Here is a 12363-nt window from a genome sequence, read left to right as displayed (position 1 = left end):
CTTGAGCCACTTTCAGTAACACGGATTTCTCCCTCCCTATTTATTTTCAGTCCTACTTTCTGGTGTAACTCTTTTTTCAATATATTTGAAAAAACTTTTTTTTTGCCTTAATCTTTTTGGCTCTTTTTAGCACAGTCAGCAATTTTGCAACCTTCTCTCTTTCCTCTGGGCTCCAATAGTTTGTTGTTTGCACTTTCACAGTTTATTGGCAGCGTGTTTTTTTCACAATCTTGAAATCTAATTGAATATTTCTTGTTTTAAAATTTACTTCTCAGAGGAACACTAGATAGCTGGATCTCTACAATTGCCCTTTTCATTAATCTTCTGACTGCATCTATACCATAATATAGTTAAATATTCAAATGTGCAAACCAAAATATGTAGAACTAAATTAATTGAAAGAAAAAATTTTCAGAAAATAGGAAAATGTGGAAGACAATTTTCTGCCACCAAAAGATAATACCTTTCAACTTCAGATCAACAAAAGCATCATCATAATCTTACTAACAAATGTTTGGGGTCACACATATTTCACTTCTCATTCCAATAAACTTCCTAAGTGTACAGAAATAAAAAATTATCAAAAAGTTTTTTTAAAAAGGACAGGAAATGTTTTGGTATTCTGATATTTCATCCTGATGCAAGCAAATAGGAAAAGAAATAATTTTCCATTTAGATTCCAAATTGGATATGACTATGAACAATCACTATTTCTAAAACTGATGGCCACTGATAGCTAAGATTTTATTTGTTTTCAAGCATATGTTGAAGTTTCATCTTTTAGTCTTTAATTCAATTATGATTCACCCCAGATTTTAACAGTCTCTTCTTTTAAAAATAACTGAGCATAAACCTTCATAATTTGATGCCATACATTTTATTTAGCTGAAACACATCGTACCCTCTTCCAGGACAGTTTGCATTATACATAAGGAACTAAGGACTAAAGATGGAAAGGATCAGACTGCATTATTCTGGTTTATGTATTTACTACTTGTTTTATATCAATAGTAAGTATTTGGAGTCATTTTAAATATCAGTGCACATGTTGCTGCTAAATCCAGAATAAGGGTGCATAGAAATGATCCTAGAAAATTATTCTTCCCATTTAATTTAATGTGTTTATTTAATGAACCTCCTCTGTGAAAAACAGTCTGTTTCATCCAGTGGTGGATAGAAACATTGCTGAACTATTGCCAGAGGAATCTTCTAGAATGAAGTCAGGTCTTGTTTCTCCACTTCTCAAATACTCCGGTGGCTTTGAATTTCATTAAAGGATGAAAATCAAAGATGAAGAAATTAAGGTTTGTGGAAATTGACCTTGAAAACAAGGTCAAAGTCAGAAACCAACATGCTGAAATGGCTGTGTTACACCAGCTCTCTTCCCATGGTCTTACAGAACTTGCGTGTCTTGACTCCTTCTTAAACCTCAGTCTCTACTGTTCCAGCCTTCGTCTTTCAGCCACGCTAGCCTTCCTGTCTTTCCTCAGAAATGTCAGGCAGGCTCCTGCCTTAGCACCTTGGTATGTCTTTTGTCTCTGCTTGAAATGCTATTTCCCCAGATTCCACATGGCTGGATCTCCTACATCTCTCTCTCTCCACCAAATGCCAGGAAAAGCATCCCTGAATGCCCAGTATGAAACAGCATCCCTCATCCCAGCAGCTCTCTGTCTGCTTTACCCTACCTTTTTTCCTACATAGCATTTATCACCAGTTCATACAGCACATATTTGCTTTCTGTAGCTATCCACTGGAAGGTAAGCTCAGTGAGAACTTGACTACTGGACTTGCCATTGTATCCCCAGGACCCTGAGGAGTGCCAGGCATAAAAAAAGTGCCCAATAAATATTTGCTAAATTCATAAATGCAGTTATCCTCCCTGCTCCAACTGTATTACTCTGTTTTCACGCTGCTGATAAAGACATACTGGGCAATCTACAAAAGAAAGGTTTAATGGGCTCACAGTTCCATGTGGCTGGGGAGGCCTCACAATCATGGTGGAAGGCTGAAGGCACGTCTCACATGGTGGCAGACAAGGGAAGAGAATGAGAGCCAAGTGAAAGGGGTTTCCACTTACAGAACCATCAGATCTCACGAGACATATTCACTACCATGAGAACAAGATGAGGGAAACTGGCCCCATGATTCAATTATCTCCCACTGGGTCCCTCCCACAACACAGGGGAATTATGGGAGCTACAATTCAAGATGAGATTTGGGTGGGGACACAGTCAAACCATATCACCCACCAACTCAAATAAATTATGAAGCCAACTACATGTAAGTAAAATGAGCATTATATACCAAATGAAGTGGAATGACAGAGAAGTGTTGGGTGTGGGCTCAGTGCGAAACTAGGCAAGTTCAACGTTAGAAATTGAAATGCTGAAAGAGCTCCCATGTGTCAGTGGTGTGGTTCATGTTAGATTCCTGCCTGAAAAATGGGGTCAGGAGAGGCCAGATGCACAAGGCCTTTAAAACTCCCTCCCTCTGTCCAGTGACTGATGGTCAAGATGCTTGCAGCAGCACTCACTGCTGTCTGAGGCAGCCATAATTTCAAGCATGTTAGACATTTGCAATGGAAATTCCAGAAGGGCCTGAATGAATTTATGCCAATCAGAAGACATCCATTTTTAAGATATTGCAACTGAAGGAGACTTCTCTAGGCATCCTGCTAAGAAAAAATCTTCCAAAAGGCCTTTATAGAACTCTAAAAAGTCAACGTGTGGAAGGACTAGCATTCAGGTAGCTCTCTAGAGCTTGGGCTCCAAGGGAAAAAGCAACAGCCAGAAATGCAACTAGCCCATTCAGCCTCTGTGGGAAATCAGAAAAATGCATCTATTCTTCCTGGGAACATGTAGTACTGTGTCCCGGTACTCACTTGGTCCCTTGTCCACTCACCCTTACACAGAGGGCAATTATGGGTGTGGCCCTAGGAATAGCAGGGATGTTTCAGAACAAATTGAATTTACTGCAAGCACTGGCTATTTCCATAACTCATGGAGGTACCCACTGCCTCCAAGGCTACAGCTTTCTGAGTTCCCAACTATAATAATGAACTGTAAGACAGACAGGTCCTTTTTCCCCAGGTCCTTCTACACTGCTTGGATGGCTCATTGGTGAACACTTAGTCAAATAGGGTGGAGATCTTCACTTCCACTCTGAGTGGCTCTCACCTGTCCCCAAGGTTCTTCTCACATCTATCAAGAAGTTTCTACACAAACCAAGGCCACAGGAGCATCACGACTAAAAGCGCTACTGGGAAGTCAGACAGGCGTAGATCTGAGTCTCACGTTGGCTCATGTCATTGAGCAAATCTCTTAATTTCCATCAGCTTCAATTTCTTCATCTTTCAAGTAGGAATAGTAAGAGTGACTCAGAAGATAAAGTTTAAATTATAAAATGTACTTACAGAGTAGCTGGAAGATGATATAAATTATTATTATTGTCTGTTTACTATTGTTATAAGTATTAGTATAATCCACTAAAATTCATACTCGGACTCTAAATCCAATAAAGTTCATGATCTTTACTCTGAAAAATGGGAATTCCTCTATAGTGAATATTTATTTGTATTTCAGGTGTAATTTGCATAGGCTTGCAGTAAAATTTACCTTATAACATTTTATATGTGTTTATTATATAAATATATTAGGTTAGTGCAAAAGTAATTGCTGTTTTTGCCATTGAAGGTAATGACATAAACCACAATTACTTTTGCACCAACCTAATTATATAAATGTCAACGCATACAGTTTTCTGATATTAATATAGATTTATCAACTTCCTTTTAATTTAGTAATCTTTTCCCACTTTTTTCCAACTTCTCTGAGCTGTTTTTTTTTCTAAGTATGTGTCTTTAAATAAACCTACCCTAGATTTTTGAAATCCAATCTGAAAATCTCTACTTTTAATTGCAAATGTAAGCCATCTGTACTCATTTTATTTAAAAATTGTGATTGAGATTTATTTCTATCATCTTATTTAGTGTTTGCAATTTACCATGTATTTTTTCTTTTTTCCTTTTTTTTTTACCTTCTATTAATTATTGGGTTTTCCTTAATCATTTTTTTGCCCTTTACTGGATTGAAAATCATATAATCTATTTATTAAAGGTTACCTTTAAATTTTAGTTTGCATCCTTGACCTAACAAAGTCTTAATTTGATGATTATCTCCCTCTCCTTCCAGAACACGCTTTTTCTACCATCTTACACATTATCTGTGTCCATATTTTAATTAACTTTGCTTTTTTGTCCCATAGTCAATGCTTATTTATATATACCTATCTTTGCCAATTTCTTGGCTCACAATTGTTTCTTGTCCAGGAATCATTTCACTGGATTCAGTTTTCTTTTTTATGAAGTTCATCCTGTAGTAGTTCACTCTTGGGTCTCATGGCATTAAAGCTCAAGCCCTGTGTTGTGGGGACCAAAACCATCAGCCAGAGTAGCTGCAGCATCACCTCAGGGGTTCACAGCTATGGTTTTCAGTCCATCTTTGATCTTGACAACTAGAGCATTTCTTTCTGTCTTGTAAGCTCAGCTATGCATTAAAAAAAAAGTTTGCTGTGTCACATTTTGCATTTCAAAGAGTCCGTTTTGAGGTGATCAGATGTCAGCATTCATATACGGAGCATATATTAGGAAACACACTGTGTTCCAGGCATTAGAGATGTAAAAATGGAAATGAAGCAGTTTGTCCCTCAAGAAACTTATGATCTAACAGAGATAGTTATGAATCAGACATATGTAATAAATTTTTTAGGTGTTATAGATGCTAGAGTTATCAGATCCTACCCTAGATTAAGCTCTTTAAGAATAAAGAGCTCTTTAAGAATACAGTGCCATAATTATCTTTCCATCTCTAGCATGTAGGGTAATGCTAGCAGATAGAAAGTATTCACTGAATGTTTGTTGCCTGAAGGTATGAATGAATTATAGAAATCAAACATATTTGCACTGTTGCTCATTCTCAATTTTTAATTCATAAAATGTAAGATGGTGGTTGTTTTCTAATTACAACTGAATTTGTATAAACATTTGATTTGAAGATGTTTAATTTTATTGTACTAATAATAATAGAAAAAAAAATTCTTACTTTGTATCAGGCATTGCTCTCAGAGCTTTCCAAGCACTAACTAGCTTGAAATTCACAATAACTATCTACAATGGAGACTTTGGTGGCCTGGGTTACATATTAGAAGCTATATTAGGAACTCATTTAAATTGATGTGACTAGAGCTTCTGTAATTTTCTACTATGTATATATCCATCTGCCAGTCTACAGTTCCAAGGTAATTTTCAACAACACATTATCCTTTACTTTTACAGTTATCATCTATGTTTGTAGAATTTAGCTCATTTACAACCTGACCACTGTCTTAGTGATTGATCTATTACTATTGGTCAAGAAGGCTCACCTCATTCCAATGACTACACACCATGCTGATTTTACTGCTGCTGTGCTGTTCTCAAAACACATAGCTAGAATACACTTACATCTATGACCCATCTCTTATCCATGGCAGCTTTCCCCAGCCACCTTCCAGCTAGGAGTGGTACAACCTAACTAAAAGTAACCCCCCAAGTGCTTATACATAATCTAATTAATAACAATCTACAATTGTTCTAGGATCTAGCCAGCAACCAACATCTAGTATACTGCTTGGTAGAATTTGCTTTCCAAGAGTTGGACCAATGTCATCCAATATATTTTCCTGTCACCTTTGCTATTTCCCATGAGTTCTCAAAAAAAAATTCATAATAGTTGTAAAACTACATCTGAAATTATTTCAGTATCCAAATATGTTATATCTCAGTAGCCCAAAATATTGAAATTATTCCAAGAATATAGACGTCATTTTACTGCCTTAGCCTTAAATATCTTTTATTTATTTATTTACTTATTTTTAGGATGGGGTCTCACTCTATCTCTCAGGCTGGAGGGCAGTGGCACAATCACAGCTCAGCCTTCAGAGTAGCTGGGACTCCAGGTGGACACCACCATGCTTGGGCAAAGTTTGTATTTTTGTAGAGAAGGAGTCTTGCCATGTTGCACAGGCTGGCCATGGCCTCCCAAAGAGCTAGGATTACAGGCATGAGCCACTGCACCCAGCCAGGTACCCTTTATTCATCACTGTTCAAGTTTTTTTCTAGTTTGAATGTGGATTCTTTGGCAGGGAAAACGTAAACAAAATAGGAGTTGAACAGTTTCACAAGGCATGACCTGTGTTTGTCATCCTCAGAGTACTAGTGTTTCACTCAAATATTTATCCAGTATTAACTACGTTTCAGGCACCGTTCCAGCCACAGATATAATTGTAAACAAAATAGACAAAATATCTAGACTTAATGGTAGCTACAATATGGTGTTGCATGACATGAACAATTTTTTCCTTACTCTGAACTCACTAGTGGCTGTCTTTAGAGGACCCAGCAAACTGTTCCTCCTTTTTTCCATCTTCTCCGTCACATACATGACATCACCAACACCATCACATACACACACAGACATGCACGGCCTTCAGGCCACACCAAATGACATGGCTGCGGATCCAACCCTGCATTTGCCTGCCCCTCCTTTACTGTGAGTGTCACCTCTACCTGGAAAGGCCTTCAACCTCCAAGTCCCACAGTAATTTAAAACCTGTCATCATCTTATCTCTATGCCATCTTTATTCATTCTAACACAAATACATGTTATTCATTTCACACTCTCTCATTATAATTTAGATTACACCGTTTATAATCTACTTTGGATTGTGGTTACTTATGTATAGAGACACACCCTTATTAGATTGTGAGAAACAATCAAAATCCAGGGTTAACAAACTCTTCCCTTTTACATCTGCGAATTCCATACAGTACCGAAACAGCGGTATGCATCAAATAATTCTCAATAATGCTTGGTAACGTGAATGATTATGCCACCTTCTCTGTTGTATAACTTAATTTCTATTTATTCATTCAGTTATCTATTCATTTATTCAAAGAGTCACTTAGTTAGTGCCTACTAGTTGCCAATCATTCTCTCAAGGAATTGAGGATACATGAGTAAATAAAACAGACAATCACATTTTTTCTGAGTTTTGGAATTATTGAAGTTACAGTTTATGAATAATCACTTGTCTGCAAGAATTGATAAGATACCGAGGCACATTGCTAAAGAAAGTGACAGAGTTTCTTATGGTGGCTGTTAAGTACAGTCGACCTTCTGTCTTGAGGTATCCAAATAAATTCTTCCCTGGAGACAGGGGGATGAAGGGTTTTAGCTCACAATATTCCCTTGAGGTCTTTAGTTTTATGAATCAATATGCATGAGGACAAATAACCAAGTGAGTCTATTCTTCTCCCCCTTCGTTATTCATTCCAACAATGAAGCCAGAGAGAGGCGTCTATAGAAATCATTAGCAGTGGGAATTGTAGTAGGTGTAAGACTTCCATCAGCCCTTTAGCCCTCCTCTAAAGTAATCTATTTTTCCAGGAGCTGAAAGAGTTTAACAACCTAGAAAGGTCAATTCTCTAAAATATTCTCAACAATATCTGGATTGCTAGCATTTTGTGAGAAGAGGAGATACAAGGTAATTTTGTAAGAAGAAAAAAATGTCTTGAATAACAGAAAAGTCAAATTAGCTTTTTATCCCCTCCAGAATGGTAGTTTGCGAATGTCAGAAAACTTGACCAAAATGTAAGTATGAAACAGAACACAGGAAAATCTGCAATCATAAAATGACCACTCCTAAAAAGAAAGAAAAAAAAAAAAGACAAGTTGAGAAAGAGGAGGTTGGTTTTGTTTCTACAAAATAGAAACTTTAATGCTCGTAGCATATTTCCTTTCAAATATTTGGTTCTAAAATATCATAAAGTTGAAAAGAGGCTGAATTATCAAATTAAAGGACATAACATTGAAGATACTCTTCAGGCAACAGAAACTACGTCCGTATGCCCCGTGTGGTCATCTCCTCTCCTCCTCTTCCTCATGCCACCTCCACTCTCTGGCCTCCTCCAGCCCCCATGCCGGGGTGCCTGGAAGAGGGGCCGCAGAGAGAACCTCCCTTAAATTGACCTGGCCGCTGGCAAAAATCCCAGTCCAAAGGTTGCACTATTCATAATTCTCATGTACTCTCCCTAGAGTCCTAATGTTATTTTCCAACAGAGTGACTTCAAATAGCCTTTGTTTCAGCTTTGCTGAAGTCAGGAATTAGTTACCCCCCGACCACTGCTTTACTGAGATGCCTAAGTGAAAAGTGGAAGAAAATTCCCTTTCTATTATTTTTTCTCAGAGAATTTTGGAAGTCACTTCCTGGCCAGGAAAAGAAATTCAAGCACGAGTAAGATAACTTTGTCACTGAGTAGCTAAAGGATGAATGGCACAGTCTGGGAAACTTTAGAGTATCCAGGATTCCAGGAAGACCTGTTCCTTCCCATGATGCTTAAGGACCTGTTCCCTGCTCCATTGGAGACATGCTGTTGGAATGTGGAAAAGCCTCTCCATTTCCAAGACAGGAACAGATTGTCATTCTCCCAGAAGGTAACACAACCTCGAGCAGCTGGAAGGTTATAGCTATTCCAGAACAGAATATTCCACTCAAGTTTCTGCTTTATCTGGGCCCTTGGCAGTCAGCCCAGACATGAAAGAAATGTCACTGTACTGGGCCGAAGCAAGGAACTCCGTCAAAAAGGATTATGGGAAAAAATGAGCCATTGGGGAGAGATTGTGTACAGGACTTTTGGCTGAATGAGAAACTAGGCCCATTCTGAAATGAGAGCAGCTGCCATTCAACAGAAGCCCTCAGGCCTTCATTTATTTTAATAGGATTTTAGTGGAGGCTTGCCTTAGTCTTGGGTTGGTTTATCATTTATGATAAGCCATCCTGCACCATAAACTCAAACACATCCCTTCAGATTCATTGACGTTTGGGGAGTGTGATTTTATCCTCCCTTCACTTAACATACACTTTTTGATGGCTTACAGTCTGACAGGCACTATTCCAGATTCTAAGCTTCAGCTTTGAAACCAGAAAGACAAGGACCTGTCTTCCACGGAGCTTCACATGCTAGCATGTGGCCTTGTTGGGGACGGGTGGTGGAGGAGTGGGAAAAGGATGTAGAAAATGAACAAAGAAAAAAGATATTAATGAGGTAATTTTTTAAGAGCTCAGATTATTCTTTTATTTTTATTTGTTTTTATTTTCATTTCGGATTCGGAGGATACCTATGCAGGTTTCTTACATGGATATACTGTGTAATAGTGAGTTTGGGTTAGTGTTATAAGGTAATTTCTTACCTTTTTTTCTTCCACAAAGAAAATACACAAAGAAGATGCCACAGATTGACTGGAATAAGGATGAGGGGTTTTTTTTTTTTTTCTTTCTTTTTCTTTTTCTTTTTTTAGAACTGGTGTTGCTGAGGAGATGATCACCGAACTTGGATGTCGATGATCAAAGCCAACAGATACGGGGTCAGGGGCTATGATGGAGGCTACACAAAGTGGAATATCTAAAATGGAACTAAAACTTGGGATTAAAATATGAACAAAATACGAACTTACGAAATAACATATATGTATATCAGAGGAAGATACGTTTTACCAAAATATCATATGTGTACATTTTTCAGATACAATAAATATTGTTCCATAGTTCACTTTTCTTAGCCTTTTTAGCTTAAAGATGTCATAAGGAGAGACTAGTCAATAAATTAGAAGTCCTAACATCTGAGGTGACCTTGCTCCTGCCAGTGTATGGCCTGCAAGACTAAACTCCCAGGGACTAGGGGAGATACTCGTCACATGATTCCAAATTTCAATTAGGCAGGAGGAATAAGTTCAAGAGATCAATCAGGTATCCTGGTGACTATTGTTAACAACAATATATTACATACTTAAAAACTGCTATGAGAGTGTATTTTAAGTGTTCTTACCAAAAAGTAGATAGTAAATAATAAATAAATAAATAAAAATAATAAGTATGTGAGGTGAAGATAAGTTAATTAGCTTGATTAAGCCATTTCACAATGTATACATAAATCAAAACATCAAGTTATATACCATAAATATACACAATTTTCATCAATTTAAAAAAATTAATTACTATTTTAAAAGCCTAGAGAATTCCCAGAAGTCAACAGATATTTTATGAAGGCACAAGAGCAACCTTTGTCCTCAGTGCAAAAATATCAGATTCCATTTAAAAAAAATAAAAAAAAGAACAACTTCCAGCCAAAAGCTCTGACCTCTCAATAGATCCGGGAGATACAATGTCAAGGTAGAGAATGTGGCAAATGTAACTAAAGAAATACAGTTCCTCCTTTTTCCTACCCCCTTTCCACCTTAAACTCTATTCCTAGCACTTCCACTTTATACTCAAACGTCCATATCATCTTGTTACAGGATGTCTGACCTTGGTTTTATAATTACTTTATGGTGCATCATTATTTTTCACTGTGTATCATTATCTTTTTCACTATAACCAACAGAATCATCCAGAAGATTTATCTATCAGGAACCAGGGGGGCTAATCTGGGTGCTCAGCTTTCTTTTTGGGATACTTGGTGAGTCCATCATTGTGCAACTTAACGCTAGACTTCCTTCTATCCGGTTGTGTGTGTGACCGTCCGTCTTCATCAACCTTCCTTTTCATGATGGAGTTTGTATGCTTTTCTGGGACTTTTTGGTACTCATTGTTCATTGCTTCTACTATATGAGAAAAACATCTGTACTCTGTAGGAAAGTTTTGCTTCAGTGATAAAACAGAACCCAATATGCAAACAGAAAAAAGTTAGGTTGGTCTGAGGGTAGTCATTTGCCATATGTAATGTCGGATGATAACAGACAATGCATATGAAACTGCTGAGAGGAAAATGCCGTTAATCAACTTCCTCTGCCAAATTGTTGTTCATGGGCAAAAGTAAATAAAGACAGTCTCTGTCACATGACTTCATAAGAAAAACTTAACATAATTCATTTGACCCAAGAGTGAACAAAGTTTAGAACCTCCAAGTGGAAAACAGCAGGTAAACAGTCAATGAGTTAAACCGTGTTAATCTCAATAGTTTTTATAAAAATGGTTACAGGTTATAAAAATGGAAACATGAAAAATTCTTCTTGAATACGATACATGGTACAAAATGTATTCTTTGCTTCCACACCCCAGATTAGGTTAGCTAAGATTTGGGAGTTGCTGGAGTGCAGACAGAATGACAAACTCTACATTCCTCCTTGTACACATGGGGAACCCAAAAGATACTATTTCATTCTGAAGTTTTCATAATCAGAAAAGCATAAGGAATAAACTGGTGAATTTATTTTTTATTTATCAATAATAAGGTTTGAAACACTGACTTGTTGCTTAACTTGAAACTTAGAAAAAACCAGAAATGGTATGTAAAGGAATTCTGATTCAAACCCAAATTCTTCCAATGTCTGAGTATTTCCCAGTCTTACTGATGTCTCCATCTCTGTCTTAGAACGAATTTTCCCTCCTGAATCTTCTAGCTCAAATACATACCCACAGAAGCAGACTCACTGTGTGCTTTTTTCCTCATTCACTTGAGAAAATTAAGTCTCTGCCTACACAGCCCCATCTCTGCCTTGATTTTCCAGATGCCAATCTTCTTCATATCATTTGCATGAACATGTCGTCTACCAATGCCCCAAGAATAAATGGCACACAGCACCCCGAAAAACTGCCCACTCCTCCCAGGCACTTAATCCAGAGGGATAATAAGCAATATTCCACTCACCTGTTTCTACACCTGTTTCTTATTTCTCCCAAGTGGCTCTGATATCTAACTCTTGATATAATGTATCCTTAAAGGGAATCCTTCCAACAGTTAATGATTCCCACCACATCTCCTCACATTAATAAAAGGAAAAAACAGAATAATATTAACAGTGAACAGCAGCAGCCAAAAGAAACCCAGAGCAACACATTGGCAGTATTTTCTACTTGTATTATAGTGTCTATTTGCCTGGACCCTTATTTCTCTCAGGCCTAGTGCCTAGAGGTATGTGCTAATTTGCCAGGCTGCTTTAATATTTAGTGAGGAGCCGCAGCCGACCAATAATTTTTAATAGCTTGTCCTCTATTGATTTCAGCCCACACATTAAAGTGCCTAATAAAAATTTTAGAAAGATAGGTGAAGGGACATAAGGATGAGAGAAGGTTAATAGTTTTGTCCACCTCCATTTGAAGGGAACAAGAGAATTATTTCAACTCATATGCAGAGTTTGTATAGTTAGACAATTGCTGACTCACCATCTTTCAGAAATTTTTTTTTCTTTTCAACAGACAAAGTCTCATTCTGTCACCCAGGCTAGAGTGCAGTGGTGCAATCACAGATCACTGCAACCTTGACCTCTT

At 37.4% G+C, this 12363-nt stretch overlaps 1 protein-coding gene and 1 long non-coding RNA gene across 4 annotated transcripts in view; one reads left to right on the top strand and one right to left on the bottom strand.

The window, feature by feature from the left end:
- The window catches only part of LOC105486013 (replication factor C subunit 3), a 701449-nt gene that overhangs the window by 626236 nt on the left and 62850 nt on the right, over positions 1 to 12363 (top strand). Inside the window, exon 10 of one of the 3 annotated variants that reach the window (XR_011615049.1) lies at positions 8284 to 8443. The exons of the other annotated variants lie outside the window; for them this stretch is intronic. The gene's annotated coding sequence lies outside the window, so the exon portion shown is untranslated. Of the gene's footprint in view, positions 1 to 8283; positions 8444 to 12363 lie in introns of those variants that run through there. 3 annotated transcript variants of the gene reach the window in all.
- LOC105486011 (uncharacterized) overlaps positions 1 to 12363 on the bottom strand; it is a 261312-nt gene that overhangs the window by 228704 nt on the left and 20245 nt on the right. The gene's annotated exons all lie outside the window — the stretch shown is intronic.

The sequence above is a fragment of the Macaca nemestrina genome, chromosome 16 (genome assembly GCF_043159975.1).
Source record: "Macaca nemestrina isolate mMacNem1 chromosome 16, mMacNem.hap1, whole genome shotgun sequence".
Lineage (NCBI taxonomy): Eukaryota > Metazoa > Chordata > Mammalia > Primates > Cercopithecidae > Macaca > Macaca nemestrina.
Note: the sequence above shows the minus strand (reverse complement) of the source record. Positions and strands in the feature narration are given on the sequence as shown.